The following is a 23,147-nucleotide window of genomic DNA, read 5'->3' as shown; positions in this document are numbered from 1 at the left end:
ACCAGGAGTCTACTTGGAGGCTACCAGGAGGTTACCTGGAGGCTACCAGGAGGTTACCTGGAGGCTACCAGGAGTCTACCAGGAGGTTACCTGGAGGTTACCAGGAGTCTACCAGGAGGCTACCTGGAGGCTACCAGGTTACCAGGAGGCTACCAGGTGTCTACCAGGAGGCTACCTGGAGGCTACCAGGTTACCTGGAGGCTACCCGGAGGTTACCTGGAGGCTACCAGGAGGTTACCTGGAGGCTACCAGGAGGCTACCAGGTTACCTGGAGGCTACCAGGTTACCTGGAGGCTACCAGGAGGCTACTAGGAGGTTACCTGGAGGCTACCAGGAGGCTACCAGGTTACCTGGAGGCTACCCGGAGGCTACCAGGAGGTTACCTGGAGGCTACCAGGTTACCTGGAGGCTACCAGGCTACCAGGAGGTTACCTGGAGGCTACCAAGAGGTTACCTGGAGGCTACCAGGAGGTTACCTGGAGGCTACAGGAGGTTACCTGGAGGCTACCAGGAGGTTACCTGAAGGCTAACAGGAGGTTACCTGGAGGCTACCAGGAGGCTACCTGGAGGTTACCTGGAGGCTACCAGGACGTTACCTGGAGGCTACCAGGAGGTTACCTGGAGGCTACCAGGAGGCTACCAGGAGGTTACCTGGAGGTTACCAGGAGGCTACCAGGAGGTTACCTGGAGGCTACCAGGAGGCTACCAGGAGGCTACCAGGAGGTTACCTGGAGACTACCAGGAGGTTACCTGGAGGCTACCAGGAGGCTACCAGGAGGTTACCTGGAGGCTACCAGGAGGTTACCTGGAGGCTACCAGGAGGCTACCAGGAGTCTATCAGGCTACCTGGAGGCTACCAGGAGGTTACCTGGAGGCTACCAGGAGGCTACCAGGAGGTTATCTGGAGGCTACCAGGAAGCTACCTGGAAGCTACCAGGAGGCTACCAGGTTACCTGGAGGCTACCAGGAGGCTACCAGGAAGTTACCTGGAGGCTACCAGGAGGCTACCAGGAGGTTACCTGGAGGCTACCAGGAGGTTACCTGGAGGCTACCAGGAGGCTACCAGGAGTCTACCAGGCTACCTGGAGGCTACCAGGAGGTTACCTGGAGGCTACCAGGAGGCTACCAGGAGTCTACCAGGAGGGTACCTGGAGACTACCAGGAGGTTACCTGGAGACTACCAGGAGGTTACCTGGAGGCTACCAGGAGGTTACCTGGAGGCTACCAGGAGGTTACCTGGAGGCTACCAGGAGTCTACCAGGAGGTTACCAGGAGTCTACCTGGAGGCTACCAGGAGGTTACCTGGAGGCTACCAGGAGGTTACCTGGAGGCTACCAGGAGGTTACCAGGAGTCTACCAGGAGGTTACCAGGAGTCTGCCTGGAGGCTACCAGGAGGTTACCTGGAGGCTACCAGGAGGTTACCTGGAGGCTACCAGGAATCTACCAGGAGGTTACCAGGAGGTTACCAGGAGTCTACCAGGAGGCTACCTGGAGGCTACCAGGTTACCAGGAGGCTACCAGGTGTCTACCAGGAGGCTACCTGGAGGCTACCAGGAGGTTACATGGAGGCTACCAGGAGTCTACCAGGAGGCTACCATGAGGCTACCAGCAGGTTACCTGGAGGCTACCAGGAGTCTACCAAGAGGCTACCAGGAGGCTACCAGGAGGTTACCTGGAGGCTACCAGGAGTCTACCAGGAGGCTACCAGGAGGTTACCTGGAGGCTACCAGGAGTCTACTAGGAGGCTACCAGGTTACCTGGAGGCTACCTAGAATCTACCTGGAGGATGCTTTAAGGCTACTTGGAGGCTACCTGGAGGGTATTAAGGGGGGTCAACGCCCCCGCGCTCGGTCCATGACCAGACCTCTTGGTAGATCAGGGACTGATCAACCAGGCTGTTACTGCCTGACTGTTGCTGAATTTCCTCGAGACTGACGAAGGGTTCTTGTTCTAGGTGGAATTAAACCTGAGGTTCCCTTCCTTGAAGGGAACCTGGATGTCTTCCATTCCTCCAGGTGCTCTATGATCCCTTCAGAGATTGCGCTTCCCCATCAATTTAATTTTAATAATGGACTGGTGAGGGATAGAGCGCTTAGAGCTCAGTGTTAGACTCTTGTTATGGACTGGTGAGGGAGAGAGCGCTTAAAGCTCAGTGTTGGACTCTTGTTATGGACTGGTGAGGGAGAGAGCGCTTAGAGCTCAGTGTTGAACTCTTGTTATGGGCTGGTGAGGGAGAGAGCGCTTAGAGCTCAGTGTTGGACTCTTGTTATGGGCTGGTGAGGGAGAGAGCGCTTAAAGCTCAGTGATGGACTCTTGTTATGGACTGGTGAGGGAGAGAGCGCTTAGAGCTCAGTGTTGAACTCTTGTTATGGGCTGGTGAGGGAGAGAGCGCTTAGAGCTCAGTGTTGGACTCTTGTTATGGACTGGTGAGGGAGAGAGCGCTTAAAGCTCAGTGTTGGACTCTTGTTATGGACTGGTGAGGGAGAGAGCGCTTAGAGCTCAGTGTTGAACTCTTGTTATGGGCTGGTGAGGGAGAGAGCGCTTAGAGCTCAGTGTTGGACTCTTGTTATGGGCTGGTGAGGGAGAGAGCGCTTAGAGCTCAGTGTTGGACTCTTGTTATGGACTGGTGAGGGAGAGAGCGCTTAGAGCTCAGTGTTGGACTCTTGTTATGGCCTGGTGAGGGAGAGAGCGCTTAGAGCTCAGTGTTGGACTCTTGTTATGGGCTGGTGAGGGTGAGAGCTCTCAGAACACAGTGTTGAGAGCTTGTCACACCACTTATCCACTAGACTATTGATAAAACCTCGCACTCTCTAGAAGTCTCATGCCACTCTTTTCCGAAGTCTCAGCCTTAACACACCTCACAGCCTCTCTGCTAGTTCCTGGGTCACAATAGTAACAATTGAGGTTCGATTCTCAAGCGGTACGGAACATACAGGCAAGAGTTTTAACACTACGGAACATACAGACAAGAGTTTTAACACTACGGAACATACAGGCAAGAGTTTTAACACTATGGAACATACAGGCAAGAGTTTTAACATTACGGAACATACAGGCAAGAGTTTTAACACTACGGAACATACAGACAAGAGTTTTAACACTACGGAACATACAGGCAAGAGTTTTAACACTATGGAACATACAGACAAGAGTTTTAACACTACGAAACATACAGACAAGAGTTTTAACATTACGGAACATACAGGCAAGAGTTTTAACACTACGGAACATACAGACAAGAGTTTTAACACTACGGAACATACAGGCAAGAGTTTTAACACTATGGAACATACAGACAAGAGTTTTAACACTACGAAACATACAGACAAGAGTTTTAACACTACGAAACATACAGACAAGAGTTTTAACACTACGGAACATACAGGCAAGAGTTTTAACACTATGGAACATACAGACAAGAGTTTTAACACTACGGAACATACAGGCAAGAGTTTTAACACTATGGAACATACAGACAAGAGTTTTAACACTACGAAACATACAGACAAGAGTTTTAACACTACGGAACATACAGGCAAGAGTTTTAACACTACGAAACACACAGACAAGAGTTTTAAGACTACGAAACATACAGACAAGAGTTTTAACACTATGGAACATACAGGCAAGAGTTTTAACATTCTCCTTTACCCAGCACAATGGAACCTACCTACCTGGAATATACATGCAGGGTGTTTTGGGGTCAACGCCCCCGAGGCCCGGTCCTAGACCGGGCTTCGCGGTGGATCAGGGCTTGATCAACCAGGCTGTTACTGCTGGTTATCATGGGTAATCAGTTAATCAGTTCAGGGGCCCAGAAATGTAAGTCAGCCACTGTTAATAAGAGTGGGTGACATCAATTAGCAAGTGGCAAGTGCCTGGCTCATTCTGGAGTAGACAGTGAGAAGACACTGTTACAGGTGACGACACAACCAGCTGGTACAGTGTTCATTGATGTCACAGCCAGCTGCTACAGTGTTCAGTGACGACACAACCAGATGCTACAGTGTTCAGTGACGATACAGCCAGCTGGTACAGTGTTCAGTGATGTCACAGCCAGCTGGTACAGTGTTCAGTGACGACACAGCTAGCTGGTAGTGTTCAGTGACGACACAGCCAGCTGGTACAGTGTTCAGTGACGACACAACCAGATGCTACAGTGTTCAGTGACGATACAGCCAGCTGGTACAGTGTTCAGTGACGATACAGCCAGCTGGTACAGTGTTCAGTGACGACACAGCCAGCTGGTAGTGTTCAGTGACGACACAGCCAGCTGGTACAGTGTTCAGTGACGACACAGCCAGCTGGTAGTGTTCAGTGACGACATAGCCAGCTGCTATAGTGTTCAGTGACGACACAGCCAGCTGGTACAGTGTTCAATGACACACAGCCAGCTATAACAGTGTTCAGTGACGACACAGCCAGCTGGTACAGTGTTCAGTGACGACACAGCCAGCTGTTACAGTGCTCAGTGACACAAAGCCAGCTATAACAGTGTTCAGTGACGACACAGCCAGCTGGTACAGTGTTCAGTGACGTCACAGCCAGCTGGTACAGTGTTCAGTGACGTCACAGCCAGCTATAACAGTGTTCAGTGACGACACAGCCAGCTATAACAGTGTTCAGTGACGACACAGCCAGCTATAACAGTGTTCAGTGACGACACAGCCAGCTGGTACAGTGTTCAGTGACGTCACAGCCAGCTATAACAGTGTTCAGTGACCACACAGCCAGCTGGTACAGTGTTCAGTGACGACACAGCCAGCTATAACAGTGTTCAGTGACGACACAGCCAGCTGGTACAGTGTTCAGTGACGTCACAGCCAGCTGGTACAGTGTTCAGTGACGTCACAGCCAGCTATAACAGTGTTCAGTGACGACACAGCCAGCTGGTACAGTGTTCAGTGACGTCACAGCCAGCTGGTACAGTGTTCAGTGACGTCACAGCCAGCTGGTAGAGTGTTCAGTGACGTCACAGCCAGCTGGTACAGTGTTCAGTGACGACACAGCCAGCTATAACAGTGTTCAGTGACGACACAGCCAGCTATAACAGTGTTCAGTGACGACACAGCCAGCTGGTACAGTGTTATAGCTGGCTGTGACGTCACAGCCAGCTGGTACAGTGTTCAGTGACGTCACAGCCAGCTATAACAGTGTTCAGTGACGACACAGCCAGCTATAACAGTGTTCAGTGACGACACAGCCAGCTGGTACAGTGTTCAGTGACGTCACAGCCAGCTATAACAGTGTTCAGTGACGACACAGCCAGCTATAACAGTGTTCAGTGACGACACAGCCAGCTGGTACAGTGTTCAGTGACGACACAGCCAGCTATAACAGTGTTCAGTGACGACACAGCCAGCTGGTACAGTGTTCAGTGACGTCACAGCCAGCTATAACAGTGAAGAACAGTGCTTTGGAATGCTGCACTGAAACCTTACAAAAGTAGCAGAACCGACGGCTGTCAGCCGGCCAACCTGACCTTGAAGTATCCTGACCCTAGTTACTATCCCAGCCCTAGTTACTGTCCCAGGTCTAGTTACTGTCCCAGGTCTAGTTACTGTCCCAGGTCTAGTTACTGTCCCAGGTCTAGTTACTATCCAAGCCCTAGTTACTGTCCCAGGTCTAGTTACTGTCCCAGGTCTAGTTACTGTTCCAGGTCTAGTTACTATCTCAGCCCTAGTTACTGTCCCAGGTCTAGTTACTGTTCCAGGTCTAGTTACTGTCCCAGGTCTAGTTACTGTTCCAGGTCTAGTTACTGTTCCAGGTCTAGTTACTGTCCCAGGTCTAGTTACTGTTCCAGGTCTAGTTACTGTTCCAGGTCTAGTTACTTTTCCAGGTCTAGTTACTGTCCCAGGTCTAGTTACTGTTCCAGGTCTAGTTACTGTTCCAGGTCTAGTTACTGTCCCAGGTCTAGTTACTGTTCCAGGTCTAGTTACTGTTCCAGGTCTAGTTACTGTTCCAGGTCTAGTTACTGTCCCAGGTCTAGTTACTGTTCCAGGTCTAGTTACTGTTCCAGGTCTAGTTACTATCCCAGCCCTAGTTACTGTCCCAGGTCTAGTTACTATCCCAGCCCTAGTTACTGTCCCAGGTCTAGTTACTGTTCCAGGTCTAGTTACTGTTCCAGGTCTAGTTACTATCCCAGCCCTAGTTACTGTCCCAGGTCTAGTTACTGTTCCAGGTCTAGTTACTGTTCCAGGTCTAGTTACTATCCCAGCCCTAGTTACTGTCCCAGGTCTAGTTACTGTTCCAGGTCTAGTTACTGTTCCAGGTCTAGTTACTATCCCAGCCCTAGTTACTGTCCCAGGTCTAGTTACTGTTCCAGGTCTAGTTACTGTTCCAGGTCTAGTTACTATCCCAGCCCTAGTTACTGTCCCAGGTCTAGTTACTGTTCCAGGTCTAGTTACTATCCCAGCCCTAGTTACTGTCCCAGGTCTAGTTACTGTTCCAGGTCTAGTTACTGTTCCAGGTCTAGTTACTATCCCAGCCCTAGTTACTGTCCCAGGTCTAGTTACTGTTCCAGGTCTAGTTACTGTTCCAGGTCTAGTTACTATCCCAGCCCTAGTTACTGTCCCAGGTCTAGTTACTGTTCCAGGTCTAGTTACTGTTCCAGGTCTAGTTACTATCCCAGCCCTAGTTACTGTCCCAGGTCTAGTTACTGTCCCAGGTCTAGTTACTGTTCCAGGTCTAGTTACTGTTCCAGGTCTAGTTACTGTCCCAGGTCTAGTTACTGTCCCAGGTCTAGTTACTGTTCCAGGTCTAGTTACTATCCCAGGTCTAGTTACTGTTCCAGGTCTAGTTACTATCCCAGCCCTAGTTACTGTCCCAGGTCTAGTTACTGTCCCAGGTCTAGTTACTGTTCCAGGTCTAGTTACTGTTCCAGGTCTAGTTACTGTCCCAGGTCTAGTTACTGTCCCAGGTCTAGTTACTGTTCCAGGTCTAGTTACTATCCCAGCCCTAGTTACTGTCCCAGGTCTAGTTACTGTTCCAGGTCTAGTTACTGTTCCAGGTCTAGTTACTGTCCCAGGTCTAGTTACTGTCCCAGGTCTAGTTACTGTTCCAGGTCTAGTTACTATCCCAGCCCTAGTTACTGTCCCAGCCCTAGTTATTGTCCCAGGTCTAGTTACTGTTCCAGGTCTAGTTACTGTCCCAGGTCTAGTTACTGTTCCAGGTCTAGTTACTGTCCCAGGTCTAGTTACTGTTCCAGGTCTAATTACTTTTCCAGGTCTAGTTACTGTTCCAGGTCTAGTTACTGTCCCAGGTCTAGTTACTGTTCCAGGTCTAGTTACTGTTCCAGGTCTAGTTACTGTTCCAGGTCTAGTTACTGTCCCAGGTCTAGTTACTATCCCAGCCCTAGTTAGTCCCAGGTCTAGTTACTGTCCCAGGTCGTTACTATCCCAACCCTAGTTGCTGTCCCAGCCCTAGTTACTGTCCCAGCCCTAGTTACTGTCCCAGCCCTAGTTACTGTCCCAGGTCTAGTTACTATCCCAGCCCTAGTTACTGTCCCAGCCCTAGTTACTGTCCCAGCCTTAGTTCCTGTCCCAGGTCTAGTTACTATCCCAGCCCTAGTTACTGTTCTAGGTCTAGTTACTATCCCAGCCCTAGTTACTGTCCCAGGTCTAGTTACTGTTCCAGGTCTAGTTACTGTCCCAGGTCTAGTTACTGTTCCAGGTTTAGTTACTATCCCAGCCCTAGTTACTCTCCCAGGTCTAGTTACTGTCCCAGCCCTAGTTACTGTCCCAGGTTTATTTACTATCCCAGCCTTAGTTACTGTCCCAGGTCTAGTTACTATCCCAGGTCTAGTTACTATCCCAGCCTTAGTTACTCTCCCAGCCCTAGTTACTGTCCCAGGTCTAGTTACTATCCCAGCCCTAGTTACTGTCCCAGGCCTAGTTACTATCCCAGCCCTAGTCATTGTCCCATGTCTAGTTACTATCCCAGCCCTAGTCATTGCCCCAGGTCTAGTCACTGTCCCAGCCCTAGTTACTGTCCCAGCCCTAGTTACTGTCCCAGGTGTAGTTACTATCCCAGCCCTAGTCACTGTCCCAGGTCTAGTCACTGTCCCAGCCCTAGTTACTGTCCCAGCCCTAGTTACTGTCCCAGCCCTAGTTACTGTCCCAGCCCTAGTTACTATCCCAGCCCTAGTCACTGTCCCAGGTCTAGTCACTGTCCCAGCCCTAGTTACTGTCCCAGCCCTAGTTACTGTCCCAGCCCTAGTTACTGTACCAGCCCTATTTACTGTCCCAGCCCTAGTTACTGTCCCAGCCCTAGTTACTGTCCCAGCCCTAGTTACTGTCTCATGTCTAGTTACTATCCCAGCTCTAGTCACTGTCCCAGGTTCAGTCATTGTCCCAGCCCTAGTTACTGTCCCAGCCCTAGTTACTGTCCCAGCCCTAGTTACTGTCCCAGCCCTAGTTACTATCCCAGGTCTAGTCATTATCCCAACCCTAGTCACTGTCTCAGGTCTAGTCACTGTCCCAGCCCTAGTCACTATCCCAGCCCTAGTCACTGTCCCAGCCCTAGTCACTGTCCCAGCCCTAGTCACTATCCCAACCATAGTCACTTTCCCAGTATCCCAACCTTAGTCACTATCCCATTATCCCAGCCCTGATGTTACTACCACAGTATCCCAGCTCTGGTATCACTACCACAGTATCCCATCTCTGGTATCACTACCACAGTATCCCACTTCTGGTATCACTACCACAGTATCCCAGCTCTGGTATCACTACCACAGTATCCTAGCTCTGGTATCACTACCACTGTAACCCAGCTCTGGTATCACTACCACAGTATCCCACCTCTGGTATCACTACCACAGTATCCCAGCTCTCTGGTATCACTACCATAGTATCCCACCTCTGGTATCACTACCACAGTATCCCAGCTCTGGTATCACTACCACAGTATCCCACCTCTGGTATCACTACCACAGTATCCCACCTCTGGTATCACTACCACAGTATCCCACCTCTGGTATCACTACCACTGTATCCCACCTCTGTTATCACTACCACAATATCCAGGCTGAGGGACTGATTACCTCAAACTCCTCCTCTCCTTACGCCTTTCTACTTTGTATTGGACTGATGAAGCCACTGTGTGGCGAAACGTTTCCTGAATAAAGATTCCCATATGTTGCATAAGTTTCTCAATCGTCAACTTGTCGGTTTTTCAAACCATTCATCACAATGAGCATGTTGTTGGAGTCATTATATGAGTCAAGAGCCTTCAATGATGACATAGAATCAGTAATGATGATAGAGTCAAGCTCAGTGTCATAAGGCAGCTTTAGCGCCACTAGGATTGCAAACAATTCAGTTTGCAGTGTAGACGCCCAGTTGTTAATTCTTATGCCTAACTCAACAAATTTATTATGGTTCTTAACTAGGGAGGTGCAACAAGAGCAGATGCAGCCCTGCCAGAAGACTCCTGCTGAAGGTGGCAACAAGAGCAGATGCAGCTCTGCCTTCAGAAGACTCCTGCTGGAGGTGGCAACAAGAGCAGATGCAGCCCTGCCAGAAGACTCCTGTTTAGATCCATCAGTGTATATAACTTGTGATAACTTGTTACTACCAGCTAGGTGAGAAATTTCTTCTTGAGCAGTTGCTCTAACAAGAGATTTAAGGAAGGGATTACTAGCAATGAGCTTCTTGGGAGGGACTTGTAGGTATGTGATATTAAATGAACACATCTTCCATGGAGGGGTGAAATGCTCTTGTTGCCTACAGTGATACAGTTCATGTAGGTTATAAAACTTAATGCAATTGCACGTTTTCACAATCCATTTAGATCTGTGTGTATTTACCTCTAGACACTTGGTAAGATTCACTGTGACAGTGTCTGGTTTGTTTCTCAACATTCTAATACCGAGTACAGTGTTAATTTCAACAATCCCATCACTGATACCAGAAATACCAAGCTCCTTCCTCATATTAAGAACCTTTGTAGATTTGGGACAACCAAGAATAATTCTGAGAGCTTCATTCTGCATTAACTTCAAGGGTCGAAGGGAACTTTCTCTAGCTAATATCAACATGGGAGCAGCAGGAAGGCTAATAACCCAGAATAACCCAGAATAAACCAGGAATGATTACCTGGGTTATGGTATATTTAAAAAAAAATCATTAGGTTTTCACAAGAATCAGTCTTCCAATAGGATTCAAACTTTCCTCGGTGGCGCTGGATTGTATATTAAGTACCAATTTGTCAATTAGACTTTAAAAAAACGTACGTTGGTTTACGTGCTTCAAGCAGTAACAGCCTGGGTGATCAGGTCGTGATCCACCGCGAGGCCTGGTATACTCCAGCACTTTCACCACTTATAATAACTTGAGAATGCATCACCAGAACGATTTTAAACTTACATCCATGATGTCCCGAGCCCAAAGATTCTATGTAGTTTTAACTTGCACTAGACAGCCACCTAAAGTCAGTACCTGACCAACCAGGCTGTGGTTCCTATGTCAGCTTGCGTGCGGCCAGCAGTAACAGCCTGGTTGATCAGACCCTGATCTACCATGAGGCCTGGTCTCAGACACAGGTACTGGCTTACTTAGGTTACCTTCCCAGTTGATAATTGAAATAATTTTCCCTTCCAGTTAATAATCCAAATATTCTTTCCTTCAAGTTAATAATCCAAATAATCTTCCCTTGAAGTTAATAATCCAAATAATCTTCCCTTCCAGTTAATAATCCAAATAATCTTCCCTTCCAGTTAATAATCCAAATAATCTTCCCTTCCAGTTAATAATCCAAATAATCTTCCCTTCCAGTTAATAATCCAAATGATCTTCCCTTCAAGTTAATAATCCAAATGATTTTCCCTTCAAGTTAATAATCCAAATAATCTTCCCTTGAAGTTAATAATCCAAATAATCTTCCCTTCAAGTTAATAATCCAAATAATCTTCACTTGAAGTTAATAATCCAAACAATCTTCCCTTCAAGTTAATAATCCAAATAATCTTCCCTTCCAGTTAATAATCCAAACAATCTTCCCTTCCAGTTAATAATCCAAACAATCTTCCCTTCCAGTTAATAATCCAATCTTCCCTTCCAGTTAATAATCCAATCTTCCCTTCCAGTTAATAATCCAATCTTCCCTTCCAGTTAATAATCCAATCTTCCCTTCCAGTTAATAATCCAAACAATCTTCCCTTCCAGTTAATAATCCAAACAATCTTCCCTTCAAGTTAATAATCCAAATAATCTTCCCTTCCAGTTAATAATCCAAATAATCTTCTAGCCTAACTTACAATAAAGAAATAATATTTGTAAGTGTACAGTAAACACTTAATAAACTGACTTTTGTGTTAACCTCGTAAGAAAATTAAAATACGGGTGTTATGCCCTGGCATGCTCTAAGTTTTGCCAAGTTCCCATTTTTTTGGCACTGTATAGTGCCAGTCATGTTAGCCTCGCCTCAACCTCACGTATTTCATAGATATATAACTCTATAAAACCATATATACATACATAACTCCCCAAAAAAAGGCAAGTAAAAATTTTTTTTCACATATACGAGGCTTTATCAAATACCACAGCCTCATTTATGTAGATTTTCGAATTAATATAGGTCCCCATATATACATTTTTTCAAGGCAGCTTAACCTGAAGCTTATCACGTTCAGGAATGTCCTAGGAACTTCTATAATCCAAAAATAGGCATGTAAAAAATATTTTGACCAACACGAGCCTACTCAAATAGAATTTTGAATAAATATAGGTCCCCATATATACATTTTTTCAAGGCAGCTTAACCTGAAGCTTATCACGTTCAGGAATGTCCCAGGAACTTCTATAATCCAAAAATAGGCATGTAAAAAATATTTTGACCAACACGAGCCTACTCAAATAGAATTTTGAATAAATATAGGTCCCCATATATACATTTTTTCAAGGCAGCTTAACCTGAAGCTTATCACATTCAGGAATGTCTCAAGCTGTGGTGCCAACCTTGCCACATACTCGCCTATTTTTCAGTAATCACGTCAATTTACGCGACAGTTTCCTTGATGTATGTGGCGGCGCCATCAACCAGGGACTCAACATCACATTACCTGGCAAACACTAATTAAAATTACCCATTTTTTTTATATTTCTGACGTTCAGTCTATGTTGCTCTTCTCTTGTTGCTATAGTCATATTATTATTATTATTATTATTATTATTATTATTATTATTATTATTATTATTATTATTATACTAACTAGCTATCCAGGTAAAATATGCTACAGCTAGGACCCCAATGTGAATCATGGACCCCAGTGTGAATCATGGACCCCAATGTGAATCATGGACCCCAAAGTGAATCATGGACCCCAATGTGAATCATGGACCCCAATGTGAATCATGGACCCCAATGTGAATCATGGACCCCAATGTGAATCATGAACCCCAATGTGAATCATGGACCTCAATGTGAATCATGGACCCCAATGTGATTTATGGACCCCAATGTGAATCATGGACCCCAATGTGAATCATGGACCCCAATGTGAATCATGGACCCCAATGTGAATCATGGACCCCAATGTGAATCATGGACCCCAATGTGAATCATGGACCTCAATGTGAATCATGGACCCCAATGTGATTTATGGACCCCAATGTGAATCATGGACCCCAATGTGAATCATGGACCCCAATGTGAATCATGGACCCCAATGTGAATCATGGACCCCAATGTGAATCATGGACCCCAATGTGAATCATGGACCCCAATGTGATTCATGGACCCCAATGTGAATCATGGACCCCAATGTGAATCATGGACCCCAATGTGATTCATGGACCCCAATGTGAATCATGGACCCCAATGTGAATCATGGACCCCAATGTGATTTATGGACCCCAATGTGAATCATGGACCCCAATGTGAATCATGGACCCCAATGTGAATCATGGACCCCAATGTGAATCATGGACCCCAATGTGAATCATGGACCCCAATGTGAATCATGGACCTCAATGTGAATCATGGACCCCAATGTGATTTATGGACCCCAATGTGAATCATGGACCCCAATGTGAATCATGGACCCCAATGTGAATCATGGACCCCAATGTGAATCATGGACCCCAATGTGAATCATGGACCCCAATGTGAATCATGGACCCCAATGTGATTCATGGACCCCAATGTGAATCATGGACCCCAATGTGAATCATGGACCCCAATGTGATTCATGGACCCCAATGTGATTCATGGACCCCAATGTGATTCATGGACCCCAATGTGGATCATGGACCCCAATGTGAATCATGGACCCCAATGTGATTCATGGACCCCAATGTGAATCATGGACCACAATGTGAATCATGGACCCAATGTGAATCATGGACCCCAATGTGAATCATGGACCCCAATGTGAATCATGGACCCCAATGTGAATCATGGACCCCAATGTGAATCATGGACCCCAATGAAAATCAAGAGCCCTAATTTAAATCATGGACCCCAATGGAAATCAAGGACTAATTTAAATCATGGACCCCAATGAAAATCAAGGACCCCAATGTAAATCATGGACCCAATGAAAATCAAGGACCCCAATGTGAATCATGGACCCCAATGTGAATCATGGACCCCAATGTGAATCATGGACCCCAATGAAAATCAAGAACCCTAATTTAAATCATGGACCCCAATGAAAATCAAGGACTCTAATTTAAATCATGGACCCCAATGAAAATCAAGGACCCCAATGTAAATCATGGACCCAATGAAAATCAAGGACCCCAATGTGAATCATGGACCCCAATGTGAACCACGGGCCGCAATGTGAACCACGGACCGCAATGTAAATCAAGGACCCTCAATTTAAATCCTGGACCAAACAAACAAGGACCTCGATGGAAATCAAGAACCCAATGGATATCAAGGCTCCAAAATGGTAGTAAAAGATCCAATGTAAATCAAGGAACGTAATGGAAATAAGTAACTTTAACTAGTGGGTTATTTACACGTTACTACAATTGATGTAACTATGTGTACCTGTACCTAAATATACTTAGGCATCTAAGTAATTGATGTAACTATGTGTACCTGTACCTAAATATACTTAGGCATCTAAGTAATTTATGTAACTATGTGTACCTGTACCTAAATATACTTAGGCATCTAAGTAATTGATGTAACTATGTGTACCTGTACCTAAATATACTTAGGCATCTAAGTAATTTATGTAACTATGTGTACCTGTACCTAAATATACTTAGGCATCTAAGTAATTTATGTAACTATGTGTACCTGTACCTAAATATACTTAGGCATCTAAGTAATTTATGTAACTATGTGTACCTGTACCTAAATATACTTAGGCATCTAAGTAATTTATGTAACTATGTGTACCTGTACCTAAATATACTTAGGCATCTAAGTAATTTATGTAACTATGTGTACCTGTACCTAAATATACTTAGGCATCTAAGTAATTTATGTAACTATGTGTACCTGTACCTAAATATACTTAGGCATCTAAGTAATTTATGTAACTATTTGTACCTGTACCTAAATATACTTAGGCATCTAAGTAATTTATGTAACTATGTGTACCTGTACCTAAATATACTTAGGCATCTAAGTAATTTATGTAACTATGTGTACCTGTACCTAAATATACTTAGGCATCTAAGTAATTTATGTAACTATTTGTACCTGTACCTAAATATACTTAGGCATCTAAGTAATTTATGTAACTATGTGTACCTGTACCTAAATATAATTAGGCATCTAAGTAATTTATGTAACTATTTGTACCTGTACCTAAATATACTTAGGCATCTAAGTAATTTATGTAACTATGTGTACCTGTACCTAAATATACTTAGGCATCTAAGTAATTTATGTAACTATTTGTACCTGTACCTAAATATACTTAGGCATCTAAGTAATTTATGTAACTATGTGTACCTGTACCTAAATATACTTAGGCATCTAAGTAATTTATGTAACTATGTGTACCTGTACCTAAATATACTTAGGCATCTAAGTAATTTATGTAACTATGTGTACCTGTACCTAAATATACTTAGGCATCTAAGTAATTTGCTTAGAGTTCCTAAGAATGTTTCTGAAATACGTCAGTTGGCAGGGAATACACTGACCTTCCTCAGCCAGAATATTATTAACATAATCTTATAGCTAATAAGGGAGCTTCTGGGAAAGGAGTCGCTAAACCCGTAAGGGTCTTACAGCACTTGGCTGAATGAGAGGGTTTAATCAGGTTTGATAAATTTCCATGGTCAGACTTTTTTTTTAAGGGGGGGGGAAAAATTTACCAAAATGTGTAAAAGAGAGACCATATAGGCTGCCCACTAGGCTGTCATTATATCAGGTACTGATCCTCTTTTTATTTTAAATGTGGTCGGTTAATGAGGTTTAAAGCCTATTAACTAACTCATATTTTATTCAAATGTGGTTGGTCACTTAATGGGGTTTAAAACCTATCTACTACACGATGGTAATTAAGGTTGCTTGTCACCTGTTCACCACAAATCAAGAATACTTTACAGCATAAAATAGTGATTAATTTAAACTCTCACCTTATATACACACCACTCAGTACATACAGTGTACACTGATATACACACCACTCAGTACATACAGTGTACACTGATATACACACCACTGAGTACATACAGTGTACACTGAGATATACACACCACTGAGTACATACAGTGTACACTGAGATATACACACCACTGAGTACATACAGTGTACACTGAGATATACACACCACTGAGTACATACAGTGTACACTGAGATATACACACCACTCAGTACATACAGTGTACACTGAGATATACACACCACTGAGTACATACAGTGTACACTGAGATATACACACCACTGAGTACGTACAGTGTACACTGAGATATACACACCACTCAGTACATACAGTGTACACTGAGATATACACACCACTGAGTACATACAGTGTACACTGAGATATACACACCACTGAGTACATACAGTGTACACTGAGATATACACACCACTCAGTACATACAGTGTACACTGAGATATACACACCACTCAGTACATACAGTGTACACTGAGATATACACACCACTGAGTACATACAGTGTACACTGAGATATACACACCACTGAGTACATACAGTGTACACTGAGATATACACACCACTGAGTACATACAGTGTACACTGAGATATACACACCACTCAGTACATACAGTGTACACTGAGATATACACACCACTGAGTACATACAGTGTACACTGAGATATACACACCACTGAGTACATACAGTGTACACTGAGATATACACACCACTCAGTACATAGTGTACACTGAGATATACACACCACTCAGTACATACAGTGTACACTGAGATATACACACCACTGAGTACATACAGTGTACACTGAGATATACACACCACTGAGTACATACAGTGTACACTGAGATATACACACCACTCAGTACATACAGTGTACACTGAGATATACACACCACTCAGTACATACAGTGTACACTGAGATATACACACCACTGAGTACATACAGTGTACACTGAGATATACACACCACTCAGTACATACAGTGTACACTGAGATATACACACCACTCAGTACATACAGTGTACACTGAGATATACACACCACTCAGTACATACAGTGTACACTGAGATATACACACCACTGAGTACATACAGTGTACACTGAGATATACACACCACTCAGTACATACAGTGTACACTGAGATATACACACCACTCAGTACATACAGTGTACACTGAGATATACACACCACTGAGTACATACAGTGTACACTGAGATATACACACCACTGAGTACATACAGTGTACACTGAGATATACACACCACTCAGTACATACAGTGTACACTGAGATATACACACCACTGAGTACATACAGTGTACACTGAGATATACACACCACTGAGTACGTACAGTGTACACTGAGATATACACACCACTCAGTACATACAGTGTACACTGAGATATACACACCACTCAGTACATACAGTGTACACTGAGATATACACACCACTCAGTACATACAGTGTACACTGAGATATACACACCACTGAGTACATACAGTGTACACTGAGATATACACACCACTCAGTACATACAGTGTACACTGTGATATACACACCACTCAGTACATACAGTGTACACTGAGATATACACACCACTGAGTACATACAGTGTACGCTGAGATATACACACCACTGAGTACATACAGTGTACACTGAGATATACACACCACTCAGTACATACAGTGTACACTGAGATATACACACCACTCAGTACATACAGTGTACACTGAGATATACACACCACTGAGTACATACAGTGTACACTGAGATATACACACCACTCAGTACATACAGTGTACACTGTGATATACACACCACTCAGTACATACAGTGTACACTGAGATATACACACCACTGAGTACATACAGTGTACGCTGAGATATACACACTTTCCGGCGTATTTATCTTATGTGACATAGAATAACATTATAATGGAGAAACAGTTTATAATGTTCAAGATAACATTATACAGTGGGAGAACAGTTTATAATGTTCAAGATAACATTATAATGGAGGAACAGTTTATAATGTTCAAGATAACATTATACAGTGGGAGAACAGTTTATAATGTTCAAGATAACATTATAATGGAGGAACAGTTTATAATGTTCAAGATAACATTATACAGTGGGAGAACAGTTTATAATGTTCAAGAAAACATTATACAGTGGGGGAACAGTTTATAATGTTCAAGATAACATTATACAGTGGGTTAACAGTTTATAATGTTCAAGATAACATTATACAGTGGGGAACAGTTTATAATGTTCAAGATAACATTATACAGTGGGAGAACAGTTTATAATGTTCAAGATAACATTATACAGTGGGGGAACAGTTTATAATGTTCAAGATAACATTATACAGTGGGGGAACAGTTTATAATGTTAATAATGTAATATAATAAGAAGATAGTTAAGAATAAATGGAACACAGCTACGAATAATTAGTAACTAAAACCTAGTTATAGACGGGTAGTTAATGGGGCGTTAACTATTAATATATCAACCAGAAAGCGCTAAAACCGCATGGCTGAGGTAACTATCTTACCTGTGGAAACAAGATAGAGTTGATGGCTCCTGAAGGAGGAACAAAATGTTAATTCAGTCACTGTTTGTTACAGATAATTACCTTCATTGTGGAACCCGTTAACTCATAATACATGAACCAGAAAGCGCTAAAACTGTATGGCTGAAGAAGGGGTAACTACCTTAACTATGGAATTATTATAATCGTGGGGGATCGCGAAACCCGTAGGATTATACAGCGCATGTGGGAGGGGATGGAAGGTATTTAGGCTCAATTCAGGGAACTGGAGCACAGATCCAATTCCCTAGATCAAGAGCCCCTCACCAGCATCAAGGAACCTCCCTTGAGGGAAACAGATAAAGTCTCACGGCTCCTGAAGGAGGAGGAACACGCTAAATGTTAATCCAGTCATTATTCACCATGGGCAATTCCCTTCATTGTAGAATCCGTCAAATGTTAATATATTAACCAGAAAGCCCTAAAACCGCATGGCTGAAGGCTGACATGACCACCTTACCTGTGGAAACTGATATAAAGAGTTGACAGCTCCTGAAGGAGGAAGACGCACACAAAAATATTAAATCCAGCCAGTATTAACTCCGGACAATCTCCCTGACTACAGTAGCCGTTGATGTGACGTAGGAAGTAGTTAACCAGGTGAAGGTATCGTCAGGAGAGTGTGATAATGTTGGAGAAGACTGGTAAGTAGTCTCTCCAACCACTGCTGGTACAAGACTGATGGTGTTGGCGCATCTCCCACCTCTCTGCCCACATGTCATCATTAAACCCGGGGTTTTTTGTTTATCAGTTTGAGTTTTTTATGGTATTGGTGCACAGGGAGATTATAGATGGTGAAGCCTGGGTGGTCAGGTAGTGGGAACAACACTTCTGAGTGGTCACGTAGTGGGAACAACACTTCTGAGTGGTCAGGTAGTGGGAACAACACTTCTGAGTGGTCAGGTAGTGGGAACAACACTTCTGGGTGGTCAGGTAGTGGAAACAACACTTCTGAGTGGTCAGGTAGTGGGAACAACACTTCTGAGTGGTCAGGTAGTGGAAACAACACTTCTGAGTGGTCAGGTAGTGGGAACAACACTTCTGAGTGGTCAGGTAGTGGGAACAACACTTCTGAGTGGTCAGGTAGTGGGAACAACACTTCTGAGTGGTCAGGTAGTGGGAACAACACTTCTGAGTGGTCAGGTAGTGGGAACAACACTTCTGAGTGGTCAGGTAGTGGGAACAACACTTCTGAGTGGTCAGGTAGTGGGAACAACACTTCTGAGTGGTCAGGTAGTGGGAACAACACTTCTGAGTGGTCAGGTAGTGGGAACAACACTTCTGAGTGGTCAGGTAGTGGGAACAACACTTCTGAGTGGTCAGGTAGTGGGAACAACACTTCTGAGTGGTCAGGTAGTGGGAACAACACTTCTGAGTGGTCAGGTAGTGGGAACAACACTTGTGAGTGGCCAGGTAGTGGGAACAACACTTCTGAGTGGCCAGGTAGTGGGAACAACACTTCTGAGTGGTCAGGTAGTAGGAACAACACTTCTGAGTGGTCAGGTAGTGGGAACAACACTTCTGAGTGGCCAGGTAGTAGGAACAACACTTCTGAGTGGTCAGGTAGTGGGAACAACACTTCTGAGTGGTCAGGTAGTGGGAACAACACTTCTGAGTGGTCAGGTAGTGGGAACAACACTTCTGAGTGGTCAGGTAGTGGGAACAACACTTCTGAGTGGTCAGGTAGTGGGAACAACACTTCTGAGTGGTCAGGTAGTGGGAACAACACTTCTGGGTGGCCAGGTAGTGGGAACAACACTTCTGAGTGGCCAGGTAGTGGGAACAACACTTCTGAGTGGTCAGGTAGTGGGAACAACACTTCTGAGTGGTCAGGTAGTGGGAACAACACTTCTGAGTGGTCAGGTAGTGGGAACAACACTTCTGAGTGGTCAGGTAGTGGGAACAACACTTCTGAGTGGTCAGGTAGTGGGAACAACACTTCTGAGTGGTCAGGTAGTGGGAACAACACTTCTGAGTGGTCAGGTAGTGGGAACAACACTTCTGAGTGGTCAGGTAGTGGGAACAACACTTCTGAGTGGTCAGGTAGTGGGAACAACACTTCTGAGTGGTCAGGTAGTGGGAACAACACTTCTGAGTGGTCAGGTAGTGGGAACAACACTTCTGGGTGGTCAGGTAGTGGGAACAACACTTCTGAGTGGTCAGGTAGTGGGAACAACACTTCTGAGTGGTCAGGTAGTGGGAACAACACTTCTAAGTGGTCAGGTAGTGGGAACAACACTTCTGAGTGGTCAGGTAGTGGGAACAACACTTCTGAGTGGTCAGGTAGTGGGAACAACACTTCTGAGTGGTCAGGTAGTGGGAACAACACTTCCCTAATACAAACTTAATGAAGTGTGACTTACAGGATAACCCAGTAAAGCCAAGCAGTGTGACTTACTGGATAACCCAGTAAAGCCAAGCAGTGTGACTTACTGGATAACCCAGTAAAGCCAAGCAGTGTGACTTACTGGATAACCCAGTAAAGCCAAGCAGTGTGACTTACTGGATAACCCAGTAAAGCCAAGCAGTGTGGCTTACTGGATAGCCCAGTAAAGCCAAGCAGTGTGGCTTACTGGATAACCCAGTAAAGCCAAGCAGTGTGGCTTACTGGATAGCCCAGTAAAGCCAAGCAGTGTGGCTTACTGGATAACCCAGTAAAACCAAGCAGTGTGGCTTACTGGATAGCCCAGTAAAGCCAAGCAGTGTGACTTACTGGATAACCCAGTAAAGCCAAGCAGTGTGACTTACTGGATAACCCAGTAAAGCCAAGCAGTGTGGCTTACTGGATAACCCAGTAAAGCCAAGCAGTGTGGCTTACTGGATAACCCAGTAAAGCCAAGCAGTGTGACTTACTGGATAGCCCAGTAAAGCCAAGCAGTGTGGCTTACTGGATAACCCAGTAAAGCCAAGCAGTGTGGCTTACTGGATAACCCAGTAAAGCCAAGCAGTGTGGCTTACTGGATAACCCAGTAATGCCAAGCAGTGTGGCTTACTGGATAACCCAGTAAAGCCAAGCAGTGTGGCTTACTGGATAACCCAGTAAAGCCAAGCAGTGTGGCTTACTTTCATTGTTGCCTTGTTCATGACCTTCCCCAGGATGCCACCCACATCAGTTGACTAATTTCCCAGCTATCTATTTATAACAAGGTAACACGGGCAACAGGTGTTAGGAGACTTACTCTATACGTTTCTCCTCGTTGAGGGTTTGATCCCGGGTCCCCTGGATTGTGAGCCAGGTACGCTAACACAGGAGATAATATGTTGTTGGGGTTTTTTAAACCAGGGGGGTTAGCCACACCGGATAACCCAAGACAGTCAGTGTGTCATCGAGGACTGTCTAACTTATATCCATTGTTGTCCTTAATCTTGTACTCCAGGATGCTACCCGTACTAACACCTAGGTACCTACTTACTGCTAGGTGAACGGGGACAGCAGGTGTAAAGTGAATAACACACAGGTACCAGCTTACTGCTAGGTGATAAGTGACAGCAGGTGTAAGGTGGCTAACGCCAAGGTACATACTGATAGGTGAGCGGGGAGAGCAGGTGTCAGGTGACTCACAGATACCTGCTTACTGCTAGGTAAACAGGAACAGCAGTTGTAAGGTGATTAACACCCAGGTACCTACTTACTGCTAGGTGAAAAATGACAACAGGTGTCAGGAAACGCGCTCAGTGTTACCACATATTTCAGGACTGACCAGACTGACCGGGCCGGGGGGCGCTGACCCCCGGAACACCGGGCCGGGGGACGCTGACCCCCGGAACACCGGGCCGGGGGGCGCTGACCCCCGGAACACCGGGCCGGGGGGAGCTGACCCCCGAAACACCGGGCCGGGGGGCGCTGACCCCCGAAACACCAGGCCGGGGGCGCTGACCCCCGAAACACCGGGCCGGGGGGCGCTGACCCCCGGAACATTCTCCAGGTATACTGAAAGTATTTTAACGTGGAAATTTAAGAGAAATAAAAATGGGAATAATGGAAAACCAAAAGAGAATATAAAATTAAGTTCGGGAGGGAATCCAAGATCAGTCCTTAGTGTTTGAGTTATAAATTCCATGACTGAGTCGAGACGATTCTGCATCATGAATGAAATTAACTGAGAGGCACCCACACTACCGTTTGTCCTCGGATTACGGTAAAACACCTAGCTCTGCTGGGTGCGTGATTATTGTAGAATTTGGTGGTCCTGTGGGTTAGAGCGTCATGTGGTTTTCGCTCACCATGAGGCGGGCCAAAACAACATGGGTTCAAGTCCTTGTCTAGTCACAGTGTTGTTATTGATCGTTACCACTTATTCGTGGTTACAATAATATATATATATGTATATATATATATATGTATATATATATATATATATATGTATATATATATATATATGTATATATATATATGTACTTTCACACTTGTCAGTGCGTCATCAGGAGCTATGCTATGTTTCAAGGCTGCAACTGAAGGAGGGGAAGTTTTCTGAAAATAGCGCAGTGCGGGTCTGTCACTCTCTCTCTCTCTCTCTCTCTCTCTATATATATATATATATATATATATATATATATATATATATATATATATATATATATATATATATATATATATATATATGTGGACAAGGTGAACATACCAAATAGGTAATATCAGGATATCTTATACTGGAAAGTCAGCTGACATCTGATATAAACAGCTTCATCCATTTCATATGAATCTTTGCCGCTATTTAAATATAACTTGACTTCATGCCTGTTGGTTTTATTTCATTGAAAGGTAAATAAAAGAAAGAGTCTTTAAGTTATTTCATAAATAAAGTTTGTACATGTGGATATGTTTACAAATAACCAAGATGGCCGCTCATCCCGGTAACAGGTGTAGTCATGACGTCACTATAAATTATTCCGATATGTTGACTTCAAGCCATTATAATGTAATTATTTTTAAATTGATTTATAGTAACAATACATCAGATCTAGCAGCT

At 44.5% G+C, this 23,147-nt stretch overlaps 1 long non-coding RNA gene across 1 annotated transcript in view; it reads right to left on the bottom strand.

The window, feature by feature from the left end:
• Positions 1-18,851, bottom strand: part of LOC138855092 (uncharacterized) — an 89,488-nt gene extending 70,637 nt beyond the window's left edge. Inside the window, exon 1 of the long non-coding RNA XR_011394244.1 lies at positions 18,638-18,851. This is a non-coding gene — a long non-coding RNA (uncharacterized lncRNA). The remainder of the gene's footprint in view (positions 1-18,637) is intronic.
• Positions 18,852-23,147: the final 4,296 nt, after the last annotated feature.

The sequence above is a fragment of the Cherax quadricarinatus genome, chromosome 81 (genome assembly GCF_038502225.1).
Source record: "Cherax quadricarinatus isolate ZL_2023a chromosome 81, ASM3850222v1, whole genome shotgun sequence".
In the NCBI taxonomy this organism is placed as follows: Eukaryota; Metazoa; Arthropoda; class Malacostraca; order Decapoda; family Parastacidae; genus Cherax; species Cherax quadricarinatus.
The sequence above is the reverse complement of the archived record's forward strand: the minus strand, read 5'-3'. Positions and strand labels throughout refer to the sequence as shown.